A 21,808-nucleotide genomic window follows, 5' to 3' on the forward strand; every position below is an offset into this window, starting at 1 on the left:
CGTGCCCGGCCGCGGCCCCTGCCCCGGGCGCGCTCTGCCCGCGGGCGCTGCCCGCGCTGCGGCCGCGGTTTCAGGGGAAACCGCCGCCAGCTGAGCCGAAACAAATCCCAGGGCATGCACAAAACGTACTCTGAAGCCGATTAAAATGTCTGCAAATAGCTCTCAAAGCCACAAAAATTTGTACAAACCTCTACCCCTGTTTCAAGATTCGCAGCTAAGGTGCTTGACTCTGCTACTGACACCGCAAAAGCTCTGCTCGAAGGAGCGGCTATTCAGCAGCACCGACACGGGCAGTACTGCCAGGGATGTCATCCAGCGTCTAAATCTCTTTTATTGCCGCCTTTTTATTCTGCCTTTCTCACCTCCCCGCCAGGGTTTCTTACGCTTGTTATCTTGTTTTCACTTCCGCTGGGCCCTTTCCGGCCCATTGCAAGACGCACTCCTATTCTCCATCTTATACGTACATAAACAATGCTGCAAACTGTTTAATGAAACGGCTTTTAATTAATACAATCATACATTGTGTCTTTAAGGCATTTTAAGCACTTGTGCAAACAGTGTGTACCCGGAAAGTTTTCCTTTAATAAATTAAAAAAAGACCTGCAAGATGATCTATTACAACGATCGCATAGTGGGCAATAAATATTTCGTAAAGTCCGGTGGGAAAAAACACCCAGTCTCTATCCTAGATTCATGTAGCTTCTCCATATGGCCATGAGCTCCTGAACTTTGCTCTCGTCGCACAGTCCCCTGCCCGGGGTGGTGCTCGGGGGGGTCCCCCGGGGCTCGCCGTCCTGCCAGTCCTGAGGGTGCACAGCAGTCAGCGCCCCGCGGACCGACACCGCCGCCCGCGGGGCTGCGCGGCGGCGCGGCGGCGGCGCGGCGGCGGCTCTGCGCGCCCGCCCCGCGCACACCTACCTGCGGCGGGTGGTAGCCGTGGCAGTTGTTGCGCAGCACGCGCAGGGTGCCGCGCCACAGCGCGCCGTGCCGCGTCCCGCCGCAGCCCCGCGTCCCGTTGAGGACGCACTCCAGGAGCCGGCCCGCCCGCTGCCGGTCCTGCGGGGGGGGACGCGCCGCTCAGCCGCCCCCGCCGCCCCCCGCGGCGAGGGAAAGGAGCGGGGACCCCCCGGCCCCGACCCTCCCCGCGCGGGCGCCGCGGCTTTGCCCCCCCCCCGCGCTTCTAGGAAAAAAAAAAGTTTCCTTCTTTCCCCCCTTTCCCCCCCTTTTCCCCATTTGTCCCTTTTTTATTTTCCGATTTTCCCTCCTTTTCCCATTTCCCTCCTTTTAACCGTTTCCCCCTCCTCCCCTTTTCCCATTTCCTCCTCTTTTCCCCCGTCCTCTTTTTACCATTTCCCGTTTCCCCCCTTTCCTCCCCTTTTCCCTTTTCCTCCCCTTTTCCCCTTTTCTCCCCTTTTCCACCTTTCCTCCATTTTCCCCGTTCCCCCCCCGTTTTCCCCATTTCCCCGCTTTTTCCTCTTTCCCTCCTTTTTCCATTTTCACCTTTTCCCGCGTTTCCCCCTTTTTTCCATTTCCCCCCTTTTCCACTTGCCCTTTCCCCCCTTTCCCCCCGGTCCCCCGCCGCCGCCCCACATCTCTTTGCTCTTTTCTCGCAGCGGAAGGGAAGGCCACCTAGCCGTCGCGGGGGTCGGTCACCCGGGCGAACCTCGGACTGCTGCGGGCCCGCTGGCGGCGGGGGCGCCTCGTCGCACGTGTGAAAATCGAGCTGTAGCTCCTGGGGGGAGACAACGAGAGGGGCCGCCCGTCACCCCGCGGCGGCGGCGCGGGCGGCACGTCGGGGGGCCGCTCCGATGCGGGGGCTTTCCGTGCGCGGGGCCCGCGCTCCGGCGCGGTGTTTGCGCGGCGCCTGCCAGGAGCCGAGCCGGAGGCACAGGCGCTCCGTGCGCGCCGCCGAAAGCTGCAGCCTGTACTAAACCCTGGGGGTGCGGCCGCGGCGCTTCTGAACCGCTTATCACCTTTGCAACTGGGAAATCGTCTTCGGCGGCGGCGACTCCCGGTGCTACCGATTTGCGGGGGCAGTGAAGGCAGCAGCGCTCGGACGGGAGCCTCCCCCGGCCCCTGCTCCGTCCCTGCAACTTGCGGCTTCAGCTCACATTTTAGGAAGGTCGCCGGAGCACAGTAGGAGATAATTTCCCCGTCCTGTCCACATGCACCAGTTTACTAAACTATCCAGCTCCCGGCTTGCTAATCGAGATTTTCAGAAAGTGGCTGCCGGCAGTCAAGGATAAAATCGTGGAGGCAGTGCTGTCCCGACAGATTCACGCTGATGCCACCAGAGAAACCACCAACCTCATTTAAGGTCATGTGTGAATCCAAAACGTTTAGGAGAGCCTCTCGTATCTTGTCGTGGTTACAGAGGCTGAAATTGTAGGTGGACTCCCGAGATAAGTCGGCGATCTGAAGAAAGATGATCAAGCCACAAAAGACTGCGTAAGAAAAAGCCAAAGGTTAATTCTCCTGCACCGCTACGTGACCCGACAAGGCACGAAGGACAGATCTGGAGAGAGGGATGCTGGTGCTTCGGCAGCACTAGAAAAACTGGTTACCCTTGTGATTATCCATGGTGTCCTTACACGTTGTTTTTCTCCTGCTCGGCTTCAGACCGTTGCTGGCTTCATATATGTACCTGTACGCCTACGGAAATGGTGGTTTCCAATTCCATAATCGGGGCTCATTTGGACGTCTCATGCACCTCTTTTCCAGAACTGTAAATAATAATTATTCAGACTTGAAGTTGTGTCAGTAGTGATTCAAAAAGAAACCTGGGATAATAAATACTAATGGACCGCAGCATTCGAAAAAACCCACAAACAAACCAAAAAAACCCACAACCCGCTAATCTTGCATGGAACAAGTGGGAATAACCCTCCCAACGATGCATGGCGTTCACTTTCAGAGTAGCTTATTGGAGTAATATGCGATTTTCTCGCTGAGGAGAGATACAAAACGCTTCTGGGCACCTGCAGGCGGGGCAGGCGCACATGCCCTCCATACTGGGGTCGCAGGGGCATTTTTAGCGCATCACTTTAACAGGGGAAGCTGGGAGAAGGTGGAGGGCAGGGAATGGTCATTTCCCTGCATTGCCTACAGCTTTTCTTTTTTTTTCTTCGAAGGGGAGCGCTTTCCTTTCCAAACCACCTTCCCTGGGAAGACCCCTCGTGTGCTCGGGCAGCGGGAGCGCAGCCGGGGGTACTGCCGAGTAAGGGGGGCACAACCGAGCACGCAGGGGAGCCCTGCTGCCAGGGGGGTGCCCCAGGGTGCCGGGGGGAAGCTGCCCTGCGTACCGGGGGAGGCTAGCGAGCGGGGCCGCAGCCCCGACGGGGCAGCCCGGGCACCGCCGCGCCGTGGGCAGCGCCCCGCCGCCCCCCTCGCCCTGGCGGCCCCTCCAACGGCCCCGCTCCGGCCCCTGCATCAAACCCTCCGGAGCCCCCCGGGTGCCCATCGGCCCACGGCGGTGTTTCGTCGAAGCGCCCCGGGAACCGCTTCGGGAGCCGCCGAGGGGGGAGCGAGGGGCCGAGCCCACCCCCGCCGAGGGCATCGCCTCGGAGGTTTTAAATCCGGCCTTATCTCGGTTTCAGAGAAAGTTCCTGTGCATTTTCGGGGAATGATTCTCACGCGTGAGTCATGAGGGAAACCCAGGAGGACAGCCGCCTCCGCGGGAGGAAAGGCTTGTGTTTTTTGTTTTGTTAATTTTTTTGGCCAATTGAGCTGGGAACGGGCCGAGACAGATTAGCCAACACTGCGTGCGTGCCTGCCTGAGTGGGTTTTTTTTCCCCCCTCTCCTTCCCTCCCTCCCCTTCCTCCCGCGGCCGCGCTGGTCCTGCCTCCCGCCCCACCTGGCCCCGGCGGGGCGGCCCCGACCGGCCCCCGGCGCAGCCCGCGGCACCTCGCTGCAAACCGGCGCCTTTTCCGCCGTCGAGAGCTCGGAATCGCTGGTTTAAAGTATGGCATCAGCGGTGGGTTTTTAAAATCTAGTCCCAAACCACTGCTTTAAAATTGCTACTATAAAATCCATTGCACTAATCGGCATGCAGCAGCAGAGCAGGTGCTTTGAGCTTTGGCCGTGCTCAGCTCGTCCTTAGCCCTTGAGAGCTGCTGTCCCACAGAGTGCGTTTGGTCACAGCACTGAGTCGCAGGCGATGTGTGCCCTGCATACGGGCGCAGGAGGGGTCTTACCAGGGTGCTGCCATGCATCACCCTTCCGGTGTTGCCAAACAAGCCAACAACCCCCCAATTTCTGAAAGGTTCTTATTATCCAGAAACTGTTGGGATTTTCTTATATGAGGCAAACTCATGTGCCACCTTTCTCTAGGGCTTTCTGTCTGAAGTCATTAACGGGCTTCATAAAGCTTAGTAAAGCCCTCATACGATATTTCTAAATAGCTGTGTTTCTCATTTTACAGCTGGATAAATAAAGGCACACCCTTTATGAGTAAAGAGACTCAGTTAAGGTGAGTTTCGCGATACTCATGAAAACTGGCAGCATAGCTGACAGGAAGCCTATGAGTTATCTCTGAAACTCATCTAAGGAAGAAATTCAGGACCAATAAAATATTATTATTTAGCTTTCCGCTGTTCATTTGTCCTTTCTAAACAGAACATAACAACCCTCTGAATAGTTAAATAAAGATGATGACTCATTTTGGCTTTAATGTGAGTACCATTGGGCTGAAATTTTCTTCCATCACTGTCAATATGCACATTTCTTTGGTCTTATGTATGTTAGCAGTAGAACAAAGTTGCAGCAAACACTGGCAACATAATCAGATCAGCAAATGAAAAGTAAATATTTAGAAGGAACCAAAAATTTATATAGCTATAAATGACAATTCGCCATTCAAAAAATGCTTCTAAGTAAAATCAGATGAAAGACTACTAAGAAAAAAGAAATCTACTTACCTTCTTTTTAATTGCTTTTTCGTATGTGAAAAATCCTGTGAATAAATAGTATCTGTCAACAACTTTGTTCTCCTCTACCTTAATTTCCACCAACAATAACCTCAGGAATGATAAATTATGATAAATATGATTTGAAGTCTATTTTCTATTTTAACTCCCTCAAAGTTCTTAAAAGCATTCAATTACTAGCATATGTACCAGAGAGACAGAAAAAAGAAGAGAGAGTAATTTGGAACAATTTGTCCATTTTTATACTTCTAGCAATCCAAAACTTTTTACTTTTACTTGCTCCAGCCAAAATAGTGCGGAGGCCTGCCTTCTGACAGCAATTTTTGATCTGAGCAGTTGGCCAAATCTGAGAGATTTGCATGTGATTTCCATTAAAAGAAATAACTTGGGACAAGAGGCAGGCCTTCTTTTCTTTTTCTTTTTCTTTTTCTTTTTCTTTTTCTTTTTCTTTTTCTTTTTCTTTTTTTCTTTTTCTTTTTCTTTTTCTTTTTTTCTTTTTCTTTTTCTTTTTTTCTTTTTTTTTTTTTTCTTTTTTTCTGATGGACTTACAGCAAATCTATGTTCTTCCCTAACACCCGCAGCCTGGCAGTCTTGTTCTTTCCTGAAGATTGATCTCACATTTGTGGTCATGCCAGAGTAGAGGAAAGATGGGATTGAGAAACAGCTGCTGCAATTTCCCTGCAGGTCGAGACGATATCTGTGTGGAGGTCCTACTTGTGTTCAGGAGCTTACTTTCTGGCTTTGGCCAGTGCCCGACCACAAGCAGCAGCTGAATGCCAGTAATGGCCTCTGCAGGCCCCTTGGAAGTGGTTCATGTGTCCCAGTCCAGAGCACCAGAGGTTACCTTGAGGTGAGCTTCGAAGTGAACAGCTTGGAGAGGATGTTGCAGCAGCTGCTGTTGGTGCACCTCAGGCTCCTCAGAGACCAAAGGACATGCCAGCAAAATGCAGGAGCGCATCTGCATTACTGGAAAACATTGAACCCTTTTGATGTAATAGACCGTGATGATGACAGCTATGTGGGTAGCTGTTGATTAGAGCATCAATGTTAGGCACATCAGCGGGACATAGACACCTGGGTCCTGAAATGAGTACAAGATTCCTCTTTCCCAAGCCTCTTAATGCTGGGGGCTTCTACATGGTGCCTACACTTTGGGCTGAAAAGGTGTCTCAGCACAAGCAGAAGGGCCCAGGTTTGAGCAGCTAGGTGTCTTAAGTCCCACAACATCCAAACTAGCGTATCCTAGCTTTTAAGAACTTCATACAGTGATCTTAAAATTTTTCTAAGGACTTCTTGTTTTTAAAATTAACTTCTTAGCTTTTTAGGAAAGCAAGCACACTGCAGTAACAGAAGGTTCCACATGAGGAACCAGACTGATGGGCGCCTTGCTTTGGCATGATCCAGACTTCCTGCTTGAGCTAACTAATCCCAGCGGTAGGGGCCTATTGCTCTCTGTGCGCATCAGTCGCTAGAAGGAAGAAAACATACAGTTCCAAGAGGGGTCACAGTGATTCACTGCCAGAAGAGGCCTGCAAAGACTCAGGACTCTTGTGATTAATACTGGGTCCCTTAAGGGATTGCAAGCTATTGATTAGACATGTTTTCCTGCCCACTGCCACCACCTACTCTGTTGCCATCTCCACTTCATCTGTCCAAGCATCATCTTCCTCCACATTCCCAGTGGCAGCCTGAGTCTTGTGCCCTTTCAGTCCTATCCAGACCCCACCATTTTCTGAGTCTACCCTCAAATGCCTATTTTTAAGCTTTCCCCTTTCCTCCTTTTCTACCTGCTGTCAAACTCCTCTTTTGCTTTCTCCTATCCCTCACTTCTATGTCTCTTGAGAAATTATAAACAAATGTCTTAAGAAGTCAGTTGCATCTAGTCTGATTCACAAACACTCAAACACCAGAATCATAATCACATGCTTTTGGGGGGTCCCAGCTTACCAAAATTGAGACAGTTCAGGCACATTAGTCCTGCAAGACTGTACCTTATTAACATAGTTAGCTTTCTCTGAAGCATAGGTTGCATTCCCTGAGTTAATAGTTGGTCATCACAGGAGTGCTGCAATCTTTTTTTACCCCTTTCTTTCAGTTGTACTCCAGTTAAACTCAGCTATTTTTCTGTCTTGAATTTAACATATTCATGATGTCCCTACACTTTAAAATGTAGTGTTTAACGAGAAATAGAGGAGTGAATAGAAGTGCTTTGATCAAGTCCAGTGAGCCAGTGGAAGACATCACTTCAAATCGGTAACAAAATAACTTTCATCCTACTGCTGGAATGTTATGGACATATGTTTCATTAGAACAGGATACCAACTGGATATGCCTGACCATATAACAAACCTTTTTTTTTAAATCCCCAAAGTGGGGTTATGAAACTCAGCAGAACTTTTGTTCCTGAATCATTTTAGCTCCAACCTCTAGCTTCAAAGCTGCATTTGACTAGGGTTGATGAGAAATTTTCCAGCTAGCAAAGATTAGTTAGAAAACATCAGTTCCCTGAGTTTGAAATATTTCATACTAAATACCTCACTGAAGAATTGTTTTAACAGAAACCTGCCTTGATTCTTGATGGATTTATCAAGGGAGAAACCACAAGGCCTGTATTCAGGAAAGTGAGTTAATGGCTATGAGTTCTTAAGAAAGGCAGTCTCACTGTTGTTGAAAGGAGAAAACTGAAAGGGCCACCCTTTCATTGAGCAGTCACAGGATCCACAACTTCTGGAGAAGCTGAAAAACCACATCTGTCAGACTGGAAACAGTGATTTCTAAACAACATTTTGTTCTCCACCACAACTGACAATCTTAAAAAAAAGTTAGTAGCATTTTCCTTTTCCTCTCTCTGCTCTTTCATGTACTCTGTTGCTTACTTAATGTAATGACCATTTCATCAAACGTTTCTAAACGTTTCAGTTGCATGCTCTTTAACAGTCGTATAATCAGATGAATCTGTGGAATTAAAGAACACTTGAAAGGATGAACTCGTAAGGCAATTTTTTTTTTCTCACTGAACTTAGTAAACTAAGTAGCTGATTTAAATCAGAAATGACTGAGCGAAAGATAAGCTCAGACTTAAAGCAAGAGTAATACTGAGCTACAGCATTTACGAGGGGGAGCAAAATAACCTTAACATCACAAACAGCTTGCTACAAACCACTTTCTTATCTTGCCGTTCCTGAAGGAAGCACAGTGTTGAGCAGCTCGTACCTTTGTGCTGGTCTGGTAAAGATTTGGGGCCAATATTAGCCAATATTAGAAGGTTCAAATCAAAATGGGATCAAGCTGTGGTATTTCTAGAACTGTAGGAATGGTCAGAAATAAGCTGCTTCTCCATAATCATCTGATCTGTTTCGTACCCTTCTAAAATAAGCTTTACGTTTTATTACAGGAATCTGGGACTTAGCTGAATTCCTTTTGCTCCAGAAAGAAAAATGTGCCAGAAATCTGCTCCGTGTAAATAGCATTGAATTATATTTTGCCAAGAGAGTTTGCCAAGTAGAGTAATGGATAAATGTAATACAGCCACAGGGAAAGAAAAAGGAAATTACTGCTTACTAGTGCCACAGGGATGTCTAAGTCTCACTTCACTGCCAGTTCCAGTACCGTCGCCCAGAACTGCAGTCCTCAGTGCTGGCATGTTACCCAGGGACGCTTACATCCTATAGAAAAGCCTCTACCCAGAAATATTGCAGAGTAACATCCCAGATGACATCCAGGACCCCTTCCATCTCACGGCCTTTGAGGGAAAACTTGGATGGGCATCTGGCCCTGTGGACATGACTCACAGGCTCCAGACAGCCCAATAAGCTACAGCAAGCAGTGGCACCTTATGGGAGTCAGACCTTGGTGCATGCTCTCATCCCTGTGCCCTGGGGGAGGAACCGTCCTTTCCCACCCAGCCTTTGGAGGGAAGAGCAGCCGCCCGGGGGTGAGGGGTCCTTGCCGTGGCCTCTGGAGGTGGCCACTTCTCTGGCTTTGCTTCTGGGAGGACTGAAAAGGGAGCTTTCGCCTTCCACCAGAAACCCCTCCCTCCTGAAGCACACCTGATAGCACGCACCATGGTGCGCTTGTCCCAGAAGCCACTGGCTCACTGCATGGGATGAGGAACTGCTTTGCTTGTGTGAGGCTAGCAAAGCTGGAGCCCAGGCAAAATGTGCGCAAGGCCTACCCTTTTCACCATATTCACTTATCTCACATCCAAGGTTTCACCTCCCTGCTCATCCCGGGCCACACACCGATTCCTGGTCACAGGTGGCCGTGTGCTCTTGCAGCCCTGTTTCCCTTCCCTGCTTACTCTTTCCAAAAATCTGCTTTCAAATAACTCAAGTGTCTTTCAGCAAATTAATCTCCTATATGTTTCTGCTTAATCTTTCTGCTCATGTTATCTGGTAACGCAAAACAGATTGAGCAAAGGGTAGAGGGTAGAAGTAGTGGCTTTTACACTTACGGGAGAGTCCAGGGCCCAAACGGGGCGTATCGGTTCAGACCTGCTGTTGGTGTGGGCTAGTTGCAGTCTTGGCTTGGCCAGCAAGAAATGTTTTCCAGATGAGTTTTGTGCAATGTAGAAACAGTGTGGGGTAGAGCCATCAGAATGGGGTTTGAGCCAGCGACAGACATTTAACTGGTCGGGGTTGAAGCTGGCGCCCAGGCAGAAAAGCGCTGAGCTGGCGCTGGGTCTGTGTTTAGTCCTGGGTGTCAGCGGGACAAGCAGGAAAACAAAACTTCTTCCCTGCCAATTTAGATCTGTGCTTAAACAATGTTAGGGAGATAGTTCTTCTCTGCAGAGCACCAGAAACTTCAGGCTTCACGTGCTGTGGGGACACGACCAGCCCCATGGGGCAGCACGGTGACAGCCACCTGTGTGACCGGCTATCGGCCAGGGAGCAGATAAACCTCCGCCAGCCTCCACGCAGCCATACGACTCCTGCAGTCACGGCCAGCAGAGCTCGGAACAAAGTTGCAGAAGAGGATGGGCAAGGGGTCTGGCCTCCAGACAAGAGGGCAGGGAAGGGGAAAAGGAAATCATGGGGGCTTCAGGGCTCCTTGCAGGGAGGCAGCAGGAGCGTCCCACTGTCCTGACTTTGCCTGCACGGCCGGAGCGCTGCCCCGCTCACTGCTGGGCTCCCGGCGCCAGGCGTGCAACACGGGTGGCCCTGCCACGGGAAGCGGGGCTCGACCTGCGGGGAGGTGAAAGCTGAATGCTTGCTCTGTGCCAGTTTATAGGAAGGGATGATGAAGGAGAAATGGAGAACGAGGCCCTTCTGTAAGTGATGGCAAGCTCTGGTAGATTAAATGAAACTGCAGAACGTCAGTTTTAAGGGCTGGATGAGCACATTCAGAAAGGCTGCTACTGTGAAATGCCTATTTCCTCATGCAGATATATCTCTGTTTATGCCTCTCGATGAAAACTATTAGTAATGAGCAACAGCTACAGCCAACTCATTTTGATGCTTGAAAGTTATAACTATTTGTAAGTTGGCAACCAGTATCTCAAACACACTTTGAAGGGCTGTGAAGAAAAGGGTACGAAGACCCATGACATCTCTGTGAAACTGGCTATTTCAGTCGTTTGTGACTTTGCAGTTACTGAGCCAATCTTTTTTCCTGGTCTTGTGAATCTCAATTCACCGTGTGTTATACAATGCAAAATAAACCGAGGCAGATGTTTTCAACTCCACTTTTTTTTTTTTTTAAGAGAGCTGCACTCTGATTTTCTAATTGAGGAGGGAGATGGAAAAGCAGCAGAATCATGGTTTATGGGACTGGAAGGGAACCTGCTATCTCAGGTACAGCATCAAGCAGTCGCTTGCACTGACTGTGTCCCAGCCTTCAGTATATACCAGTGCTCACACAAGGGTAGCCCAGACAGAGACCCATTGGCAACAGACCTTTTGTTTTTTTAGTCCAAAATATTCTCCCCCTAGCAAAAAAAAAAAAAAAAGAAAAAAAAAAGAATTGAAACTGAAATTCACCCCAATCCTGATATATTCCATATGTACCCACCGCCTTAAAATAAAGAGTTACTGAAACACAATAAGCAGGCAGAAATGTTCCTAACAACAGTCTTTGAAAGATTAAAGTTCAGCATCATGGTATATGGGGAAAAATAGTGCGAAATAAACATTAATTAACAGAAGTATGGCATATACATTTAATAACTTTCTTCAAGTAAGAGGTACTAAAAACACTAAACAAGAGGTAAAATATTTTAAAGGGAAAGATAGACTGCAGAGAGTATAAATTTAGGTACTTCGTTTCCAGTAAAATATGCTGATATTTATAATATCAAGACTAAATAACTAGGAGACAGTAAGAATTTAGACATGACATTTTCAAAATACATTATTCGAGGACTCTGTCCTAAATATATAGGATAGATAGGTTTTTAAAAGAAGTTTTTTAGTTTTCAGAAGGAAGAGCCATCATTAGCTATGAGTATTTTTTAACTCCTTAGATTACAGATTATTCTGTGCTGGAGCTGAACAGTATATAATTTATATTGCTAGAAAAGCATTTTGATCTTAATTGGCAAGAAAAGGGTTAAAATAGAGGCAGGTTCTTCATACCAAGAACCTTCTCTGTGGCAGAAATAACTATATTTTTATTGTAATATTATACCTTATCCCAACTTTATCCAGCTTTTTGTATTGAACTATAAAGTTGACATTCCTAATGGTCTGCAGATCTGAAATTGTTTAGAAACACAGCAATCTGCAGATTTAGATTTCATGTTCTGTTAGGCTATTTCTACCGAGTTGAAACTTTGAGAACCTCCTCACCCTGTCTTGTTTTTGATGTAGCAGAAACAGCCGTTACAACCAGATCCCTATAAAACTGTGAGTCAAGAAAGCCTGGAAGGCTGGCCAGCCGTGCACGGCTTCGCGTTTGCTTTTCTTAATAGACATTCTCTCCTCATCACTTGTGTGCCAGATTTTATTTGGGAAGCCTTCCAGTAGAAACTGATATGCCTTCTTTAGCCCTTCTCTCCCTTACAACTTTCCTTTCTAGAACATTTTATACTCTTCCTTTTCCTCCTCAGTATTTTCTGGCTGTCAGAAACAGTCTGAAATGAATGACAGTCTAGTTCAGATGCACGAAATGTCAATAGCTACAATCCCCCCAAAATGGACGTGGTAAAGTGGGTTTTAAATACTTCCCGTCTCTCCCTGCTGAGACCTGATGATGATGAGATATTTTGTCTTCAGCATTAGAACAACTTTCTCACTGTGAATCAGTTGCTTATAAATTATTTCATTCACTTAAGTCATGGTTGCGGAGAAAATACCTATAGACTTCACACACAAAACAACTTTCCTGGTATTTAATACGTATCTTTTAACTGTACTTAAATCCAGGGAGGTTGCTAGCTCAACTGGTGTAAACTCTGGCATTCTGAACTAGAATGCCAGGGGGCCAGGTTTTACAAATGGCTTTCTTATTATTAACAGGTACTTGTTCCCCAGTCCTGATCTCTATGTAAGAGCCATTGGGAGTCCAGCTTCAGAAGCCTCATTTTCAAACCGTTTTGTCATATCTGACTTAATGGTGCATACTTGAGTAGCATTTGTCATTTCTGCGAATTTTACAAATCTTATTACTCATTTGGTAATCAGCATCTGTACTGTTTAACCAGTAAAGTCTAAAGAAAATCAATAGAGTCAGTCACTTTACTCCCAAACTTTGACCATATGGTTTGGTGTCCCTGTTTGTGAATAATCCGTCCTGGCTTCTCTTCAATTTTGTTGGTCCTTTCTTGCGGCCTCTTCCCTGCAGCACTGCATTTACCTAAACCACTCTTCCTATGTCTGCATGAGTCTCAGGCTCCCTAGCTCACAAACCACATTCAGTACATTTCTAAAACTCCAGTGAGGCCACGCGCAAGAGCAAAATCCCCCTTTCAAGCCCATGCTTTGAACACAAACCTGGATTTTCAGGGTTCAGAGCAACATCTTCCATCTCATGCATTAGAAAGTGCTTCCTTCTCCTGACTGACATGAGGAAAAGATTTATGTTCCATGGCAAGTCGTACAGCCTTGTGAAAGCATCTTGGCATTGGTCTTTATCAACATCCCAGCATCAATGCTCTGTTTCCCAATTATGATTTTCTTGGAAATCTTTGCTGAAATCTGGAAAAGCCAGAAACACAAGTTTCCTCATACTTTCAGCTATGATACATAGTTAATTTTAGCTTCTTTCTCCAGTTTGCACTTGGGGAACTCACATGGCTGATGGATTCCAAGCCATTTATCATGTTCTTAGCACAAATGTCAGGAAATCAGGCTCTAAAGTTCTGCAAGATCACCAGAACTGGACCACATAGGTTCACGGTCTGGAAGTCTCCAGAGCTTTCGTACCACGTCACGGGAGCTTTCCTGAAGGTCTTGAGGAAATATGAGATAGCTCCCTGACCTGTTTCTAGGAAACAAACTGGATAAAAACAACAGTGTGTTGGAAAGGCATGTTGGACATGCTCTGCTGCAAACTCTACAGACCCTGAAAAGACCAAAGCCTCCATCCTCCTTCAGGCTAAGAAGGAGGAACCACATGGGTGCCCCCACCTGAACAGTGTGTTCAAGCACTGTTTGCTGCTTCTCCCTGCTCCCTGGAGTTGTGTTGCTCCAGGATGACTGTTATCAAGATTAATAAGTTTTGTGCACCTGCATTTTGAGTATGCGTACTAAATCAGGTCACCCCAAGAAGGTTCCGACCTTGGGGTACTTTTGGTGAAATGCCTTGTTAAGTTTAATAAAAGGTGGTAAAATACTTAAAGTGTGTGCAGGTTATGTTCATGCAGTGAAACACTGAATATCATAGCAAATGAAAAAATAAACACACACTTTATGTTTTGATGTGTAACAGACCACGAAAATGGTTCAGATAAACTAGGATGAAGAAAATTATTTTCCAGGATTATTTTCCTTGCTTAGATTTTAGAAGTAAACCCAGTTAATGAAAAATACCATTTCCCAATCTTCCTTTAGCTTTTAATTTTGAAGAAAAAAGTGCATGCCTGAGCAACCACTGGCCTGAATGCAGTCATAAGGGAGGCAAAGCGCCTTTCTGAGACATTCAAACTCTCGCCCATTCCTGAGTCAGGACAGGCAGCCAAATAGATCAATCCAAACACTGAAAATATGAGAATTAAAAAACAAACAGCCCAGGTACTCCCTTCGATGAGTATCCAGACTTGGCTGCTTTTATCAGAAATGAGGTTATGAATATGACAATTCTTGGATCTAAGAAAGATGGCAGGTCTGTGAAGTTGTAAAGTCAATGAGAAAATGGTGCTTCACGGAGTTTTTCAAAAAAATTGGGGTGAGAGGTTTGAATTTTCATAGGTCTAAAGATTAAATTCTCTTTCCTACATGTTGGGTTAGCAATTTTTGACTGACACATATTTTTCTGCTTGCAGGAGTTAAATCTAGTGGTGAATTACTCTGTCTCGGTGAAGAGGACTTGATAACATTTTTACACATAGCTCTGGATAAAGTGCTTCTGACCTTTTTCTTTTGTAGCTGTACAAAAAGGGAAAGAAACTTTTGATGATGCTATTTATATACAAATCACAAGGTATCCTACATTCCGGGCCATGAAACCACTCAAAGCACATGTTTAACCCCACTAGCTGGCACCACTCAGGACCACAACAAATAAATTAGCTAATTGGAGGGACAGTTAGATATTAAAAAGCTTTCTGTGCAGACATTACAGAAGAAAGCATACCATTCTCAAGCTATCATTTGTTAGGAACAGAAACAAAGCAAGCCCTTAAATAACCCAGATTATGAAATGAATCTGATTACAGATCTTCCAAAGCGTGTTGCACAGACATTGCAAAAGAAGTATGCCATTTTAACTCCAGGGTTTGTTAGGAATGGAAAGGAAATGGGTTCTAAAATAGCTCAGATTATACAAGCTCAGGTTACCTATACTAAACAGGAATTTGGAAGTTATCCCATTATTTTCTACAACAAGTTGTTTTCAGCATAAAATAAACGTATGATTAATTGAAAAGGGACCTTCATTATATTAATTTGCTTTTTCGGCTCTAATTCTGTGTGAATTTACAATGCAATACATTTTCAAATTAGAAAAAAATATTTTGCATACCTGAGCTAAGGCTGTGTGATGCACATTGTACCCTCTGTCCTTGATGCCAGAAAAAATGAAAGCACAGGCAGGTCCCAGTCCTAATCATAGGGACCTAGGTTCTGATCCTAATAATAGCTATTGCATTTTAGGAAGCATCAGAGTAAGGCTAACAACTTCTTATCCAAAGGAAATCAACAGAAGCAGTAGTATAAGAATATAAATACAAGTCATCCCCAGTTCCTCCTGGCTTATTTGTTGTTTTCCGTAGTTAACACCTTAATTCTTAGTCGTGTTTGACTAACCAGTTGAGTAGTATATTATTATACTTGGCATAAGTGATGGATATCTACACTCTGTACAAAGGAATGGGTGATGGGCTGGTCAAGAGCTTGCAAGTCACAATCAAGGCTTGAAGAAGCTTGCATATGCTGTGTGTAGCACATACATATATAACACACAAGCACTGTTCCTGTGGGCTGCAAAATGACTGTATTTGGTGCTCCTTGCAGTACTACTCTGTAAGCACTATCTTATCCATTAGTTTAAAGCTGACTTGGGTACATCCACCCAATCCACAGTGACCTCGGTGCAGCCACAGCCTATGAACCCCTGCATTGTTGTGCTTTCTGTCATAGTCCCTGTTCTGTTTTATTTTGTTGGTTGCCACTGAGGACGAGAAGCCAAGCCCTCCAAAGTAATTTTTTTGAAGTCTGTATCCCTAAGATGCAGCAAAAGATACAGCTATGGCACTGGTTTAAAAGGTAATCATACTGCAACTCCTGGAGCAACTGTAAAAGGTAGAGAGATTTCTGAGCTAGCTTTAACATAACCCACTTGGCTGCTTATAATAGCATCATCACAGGACACAGAGCTTCAGCACAGACTGCTGGTTTATTTAAGCAGCCACTCTGACATAAAAGTTAGCAAGGCTACATAGTGTCAGGATATAAATGAGATAGGTCAGGCTTATGGTTATTTCCTTCAGTGAAATACTTTTGATGACCCGTATTTGACCACAGTACAAAAATGAAACTTCAAAGAACTGTTCTTTGATAGAAATACTGATTTCCAGCCTCCTAAAAGAGCACAAGATAAAACTAATCTGAATAATATGATGAAACAATCAGAATTCAAAAGTGGGGAGGGGAAAGATCAATTCTTTCTCTAACCACAGATAAACCTCTGTATAAACCTTTCAGTCTATAGACAGAAACATCATACAGTCTCCAGGTGCACACTCTCAGATTTCTTTACTGCACCCTAACCTTCTGTTTTCAAGGCTGCAGTGGTGGATGAGTACCTAGAGGAGAAAAGATAGCCTAGTCCACATAGTCTCTGAGGTCGTTATCTGCTACACATACTAAGAAAATACAGTCAACAAAGAGGAAATCACAGATCAAAACCCACAAGTCTTCCAGTAATCACTAGCTCATGTATGTCCCCAGGGTACCAACTCCCTGCCAGTGGGGAATCTCTCAAAGGGGCTGAGCAAATCTCTGGGGAGAAGGGAAAATCCTGCACAAGCCTGGAGCTGAAGCCGTATTTAACAGAGCATTTACATAAACTTTCTGTGAGTCCCTGATTAAACTGATGTGATCTTCATAATCTGAAAAAATAATCAAACACAGAAGGATATTGTGTAGTGGATTATGATATTCTGCCTGTGTAAATATTTGTCCTAATAGGAAAATGATTTTCAGGGAAAACCCTTGAGATTACGGTCCCCTTCTGAGAAAGCCTTTTTCCCTGTTGATGAGTTCTGGCAGAGAATAAACTATTTACCCTGAGAAAAGACAATTAACTTTTATCAACAAGATGGGAAATGAAAGGAGCTGGGATCGAAGCTGTTTGGAAAGTGAAGGCAGTGGTGAGCGAGGCCAATAGTTCTGGCACTTTCCTCCTTCGATGCTGCTGGTCACAGCAAGATCTCTGCTTTGGTCCCTCTGGAGCTGATGCTCTTCATAACTAATGGTAAGCATAAAGGAATAGCAATTTTTGTGAATAAAATCTTAATGATGGAGAAACCAAATGAATTACAACTGGAAAGGATTATAACAGGCAATAGAAGCAATTTTACCAATCCATTAGAAGTTAGTAAAAGACAGAAAAAAGCAGAGACCTAGTACTTAAAAGAGGGAGTGTAAATAATGGGTGAGACTTTATTATTCATAAAAAATACATAGAGCCAGAGAGGCTTTCAAGAGATGATCTTTCAAACCCTTTCACAAGGCAAGATCAACTATATCTACATCAGTTTGGACAGAGGGCTTGTCAGCATGCTCTTGAGCACCTCTAGCTATGAAGATTACACAACTGTTCAAGGGAACTTACACCAGTGCTTGTGCATCCTTATAGCTCAAACATTTTTTCTAACATTTAGTCTAAATCCCCCATAACATAATTTTAGGCCATTACTCCTTGTCTTCTCTACCATGAAAGAAGAGAACACATTACTCCTGTCCTCGCTGCAGATGTTCTTTATATTCTCGAGGGATGTTATTTCCCCTCAGACTTCTTTTATTTGGACTAAACAACCAAAATTTGCTCAGACTATTTTTAAAGGTCATGTTTTTTCTAAACTTCTAATCGTTCTTGGTCAACATTTTTCTTTAAGAGAAACTAGACTCAACACTGCATTGGAGGGATTATCTGTTTCGCTTGCTGTTGTAAACGACATTTGAGTTTAAACATCACAATATGTGGCCTGCTATTTTTTTCTGCAGTCTCACATTGGTGAATCATGCTCAGTTTTTATAGTATTTTTGCTTCACTCTTAAAAAGAAAAAGTTAAAATGTGGCTAGATGTTAATGCCAAATCAGTTGAAGATAGCTCCAGAGGCCAAAAGAAGGAAGGTAATTTCCAGGGTCCTGGGGAGCCCCCTTTAAAAATGAATGGCAACTTTATCACTTTCCTTTCCTCTAGTGCCAAGAGTGTTAGAAAAGAGCTTTTTTAATTCTTTAGAAAAAAGGAAGAAATCTTGGGGATTTCACAAATTTCAAAAACATTCCCATTCTTGCTTTAGAAATGATCCGCTTTTTCCTCTGCTGAGTCTTGCACTTTTCTCTTATTTTCTTATTCTCAGAATGGGTATTTTTAAATTGAAATTTTCATCTTCAAATCAAAATAATTTCATTATTAAAATGGAAGTATAAGAGGCTTTGATATTGGAGGAAAATGCCTTCACAAGTGGGAAATACAAGAAAGACTTATAGGTATGAAAAGACCTTGAAATAGCCTGAGTAGAAAGATAATATTTATTATAATAAGACCCAAACTATAAGTTGTATGAGAAATAGAATGGGTCAGGAGAATTTATGTGTTAAGATAATGCTATAAAATGCTGGTAGTCCTGTTGTGAGCTATGATTACACACTTCAAAATCATGGCATATAATTTGCTTAGAAAATGGACCAAATGCATAAGGCCATATCTAAATGTTGAGCTTACTTCCATGGTACTGGAAGTCCGATTGCATCGAAAGCTGCTTTATTTCTTACCTGGACCAACCCTGTTGTGGACCTGTGTACCTGTTGCTGCTCTGAGGGCAGGTTCAGCAATGCCCTCCTGGACTTGCACGCCCTTCTTCGCACAGTCAACCGTGCTTTGTGCTTCCTGGTGAAAAAATCCTGGAATTCCTTGACATGGAGAGAGTGGATGGTCTGGTCCTCCCTCAATAGGGCCCACAAAATGCCAAGCTGGAGAAGCTGGGCAGGGCAAATTCCTGTAGTGGGAAGAGCTCCAGTAAAGTTGTGGAGATGGAAGGACAGCACTGAGGTCCCTTGCAATTGTCCTCTACTCCAAGCTAAACAACGTTCTTGCCAGGAGACTTACTACCGTCCTCCAACATTTGGCAGATGGCAACAAAGGGACCTAAGACCAAACTAGAGCTCCGAGGAGCCCTTTTCCCAGCAACAGCATGAAACAGACCCAGGAGAAAAAAAAAATTCAGAATCGAGACCAATCAGGGCACATTTATCCAAGTATCCTATCTCAAGAAACAATCACTTCAGGAAGGAGTATGAGAAATAGGACATGCAGAAAATGAATGCTACATAGGCTTGCTAACCCAGTGTCTGACAGTCAGTGGTTCAATGACTTCCTCAGCTGGAGGCTTCATTCAGGCTATGATGTTTAATAACCACCAGCAGACCTACCCAGCATATCCATTTTCTAAGCCCCTTTTAAATTCATTCATACTTTTGATTTCCATGTTTTACAATACAATTTGTGCCACAGCTTAACTAGGCTTATTGGAAAAAAAAAAAAAAAGGAAAAAGAAAATAAAGGAAAATACTTCCATTGTCTGTTTTAAATCTAATGTTTGCGAATTTCATGCCCATTTTATTTTAAGAAATAGTTTATATTCATTCCCTAGTCACCTTTTAAATGTCCCTCATGCTTTTATGAATCACCTATTACAGCCCTCTGCAGTTCTCTCTTACAAGCAGAAGAGCTCCAACTATTTAATCTCCTCTTACAGAGAATCCATTCTCTATTTTTTGAGATGAAGGCACCAGAACTGGACTTGGTATTCAACATGTAGATTTATCATGAATCCATACAATTGTGTATTCATATTTTTATTTTGTTTTCTATTATTTTCCAACTCATGTTATTACATAATAAGGTAGCCAGCAAGACTAAGGCAGCTTTGGATTAAAAACAGCTGATCTAATAACAGATATTATATTCACATTATATCCTATATCCACAAACCTTGCCTTCTTAATAACTCCCAGTATTTTATTTGCCTTTTTGAACACTTCTGCATATTGCCCTGATCGCTCCAACATCCATGTTCTGAGCAGTAATACCTAATTTAGAAATCACATTTGTCTAAGTGTAGGTAGAGTAGTTTCTTCTCATACACATTAAATTTCATTTATCAACACTGAATTTCATCTGCCATTTTAGCACTCCGTCACTTAGTGCTAAGAAAATTTCAGTCAAACATAAAACCAACTGCCAGGGGTTGACTGTTTTGGATAATATCAATTATTATTACACCATCTGCAAAAGATGTTCTCACTATCCACCCGTTTCTTCTAGATCACATACAAAAGCATTGATGCAAATTCCTGAGTGATCTCACTGAAAATGTCCTTTCTTTGGGAAGTATGACAACTTGTTCCTGGCATTGATTTCTCAGCTGTCAACTGGTCCTTAATGGACCCTACGCTCCTATGACAACTCAGCTTCTTTAAGAGGCTTTGGCAGGAGACCTGGACAACAGCTTTTTCATAAATGGAGCTGGGAGCAGGCTAGCGCACCCATCGGGCATGGCTCCTACTTACAAAGGCCAGGCAGTACTTGTCTACCATGGATTTATTTTCCTTGACTGTTCCTTAGCATCTTGTTTATCTGTTAACTTCACTGACTCTCTGGTATGCTTTCATCTTCTGAAATAAATGAAAATGTGTTTATTCTGTTGTTTTTATGTCTTCAGCTAGTTGTTCTTGTCCTTTGTCTGCCTAGCCACATTTTTGTGACTAAATTCTCAGAGTTCATGGTTGACTCTGCCCCTCATTTGGAACTGACTGCTACTTTTAAAAATTCCTTGCCCTATGACTAATAACCTTCATCATACTGCTGTTGAACACAGTTGCTTTTGTGCGTGTGAGCATTATCTTTACCGTCTCCCTTGATCTGCCACAGGCATTTACTCTGTTTAGCAAATAATATGTATCCATGACACCTGCAAGCATTTTATCTTTTGATCTGTTATTTCCAATTTCCCTTTAATGCACTTCCTTATTTTTATATTGGTCAATGTACCCACTCCCCATCCTAGTTAAATAAAAGGTTAGTTCAGCAAATTTTTCCCCTCCTGGAAGAATACAGCGCTTGAGCATCTTGTGGCAATCCTTACAGAGTAGCTACTCCATAATTGTATCTTGAACTAAGACTCTTGCATTATTTACAGCTAATCAGACTTTGCTTCTCCTCTTGTGAGTTTTCTAATGAGTTGCTCCAAAAGATAATAACTGACGGTGTCTAAAATTTTAGTCCCCACATCCTAATCCAATGTGGCATTTGCATTGCTCATCCAGTGGTACAGGCACAACTGAAGTATCCCATTGCCAGAGTGTTTTTACAATAATACAGAACATCATAAGTATTAAACCCTTCAGTATATAGTCTATTATTACCTCCTGATATTTTCTGCTGATCTACTACCTGGTCAGCTAGTTCTCATTTTACACTTATGCATGTAACATCTTCCTCAAAAGCACTGTACTTTGCACTTCATATTGCTGATTCAGCTTATCACAATGATTTTAAATCATATTTGTCAAAGTGCTGCCTCCCACTCTTCATGTAATGTGCAGGTTTCCTAAGTGCACTCTCATCCAAAGGGGACAAACCTAGCACCCTGTAAGCCAACAAGGCAAAGGTGAGATTAACTGAGCAGGGGAACAAATGAAAGGGTTATTCTTATCATATTCTTATTTTATCTCACTTATTTAATTCTGTTACTAAGACTCAAAGAGTAATTTCATCTGATACATCTTGCAGCACTGCAGGCAAAACTGTAAGTAAGGTAACTACGTAGATACTAGGCTTAGAAGACAAAATCTTAGGCTGAAAGGAAAATCTTAGGGCACATAAGTCTTGTACGTTACTGCAGAAATCTGCTTGGACTGAACTAGAGTGAGGGTTTAATTCTTTCTGAATGTTGCACAAACATATTCAAGCACCTGTGCTCAGCTACAGTTATGGATGTTTGATTTTAGGGAGAGCTCTCAGAGTTTAGTTATACCTAAAGTAAGATTTCTTTTTATA

The 21,808-nt window shown here is 44.1% G+C and overlaps 1 long non-coding RNA gene across 1 annotated transcript; it reads right to left on the reverse strand.

The window, feature by feature from the left end:
- Positions 1-1,302: 1,302 nt before the first annotated feature.
- LOC106499342 (uncharacterized) lies at positions 1,303-16,209 on the reverse strand. The gene is made up of 8 exons (XR_010886960.1): positions 15,043-16,209; positions 13,154-13,359; positions 12,855-13,058; positions 5,771-5,892; positions 4,918-4,952; positions 2,565-2,723; positions 1,974-2,444; positions 1,303-1,732 (listed from the first exon to the last, which is right to left on the reverse strand). It is a non-coding gene; the product is annotated as an uncharacterized lncRNA (long non-coding RNA).
- Between the last annotated feature and the right edge of the window lie 5,599 nt (positions 16,210-21,808).

This window comes from Apteryx mantelli, chromosome Z, assembly GCF_036417845.1.
Source record: "Apteryx mantelli isolate bAptMan1 chromosome Z, bAptMan1.hap1, whole genome shotgun sequence".
NCBI lineage: Eukaryota > Metazoa > Chordata > Aves > Apterygiformes > Apterygidae > Apteryx > Apteryx mantelli.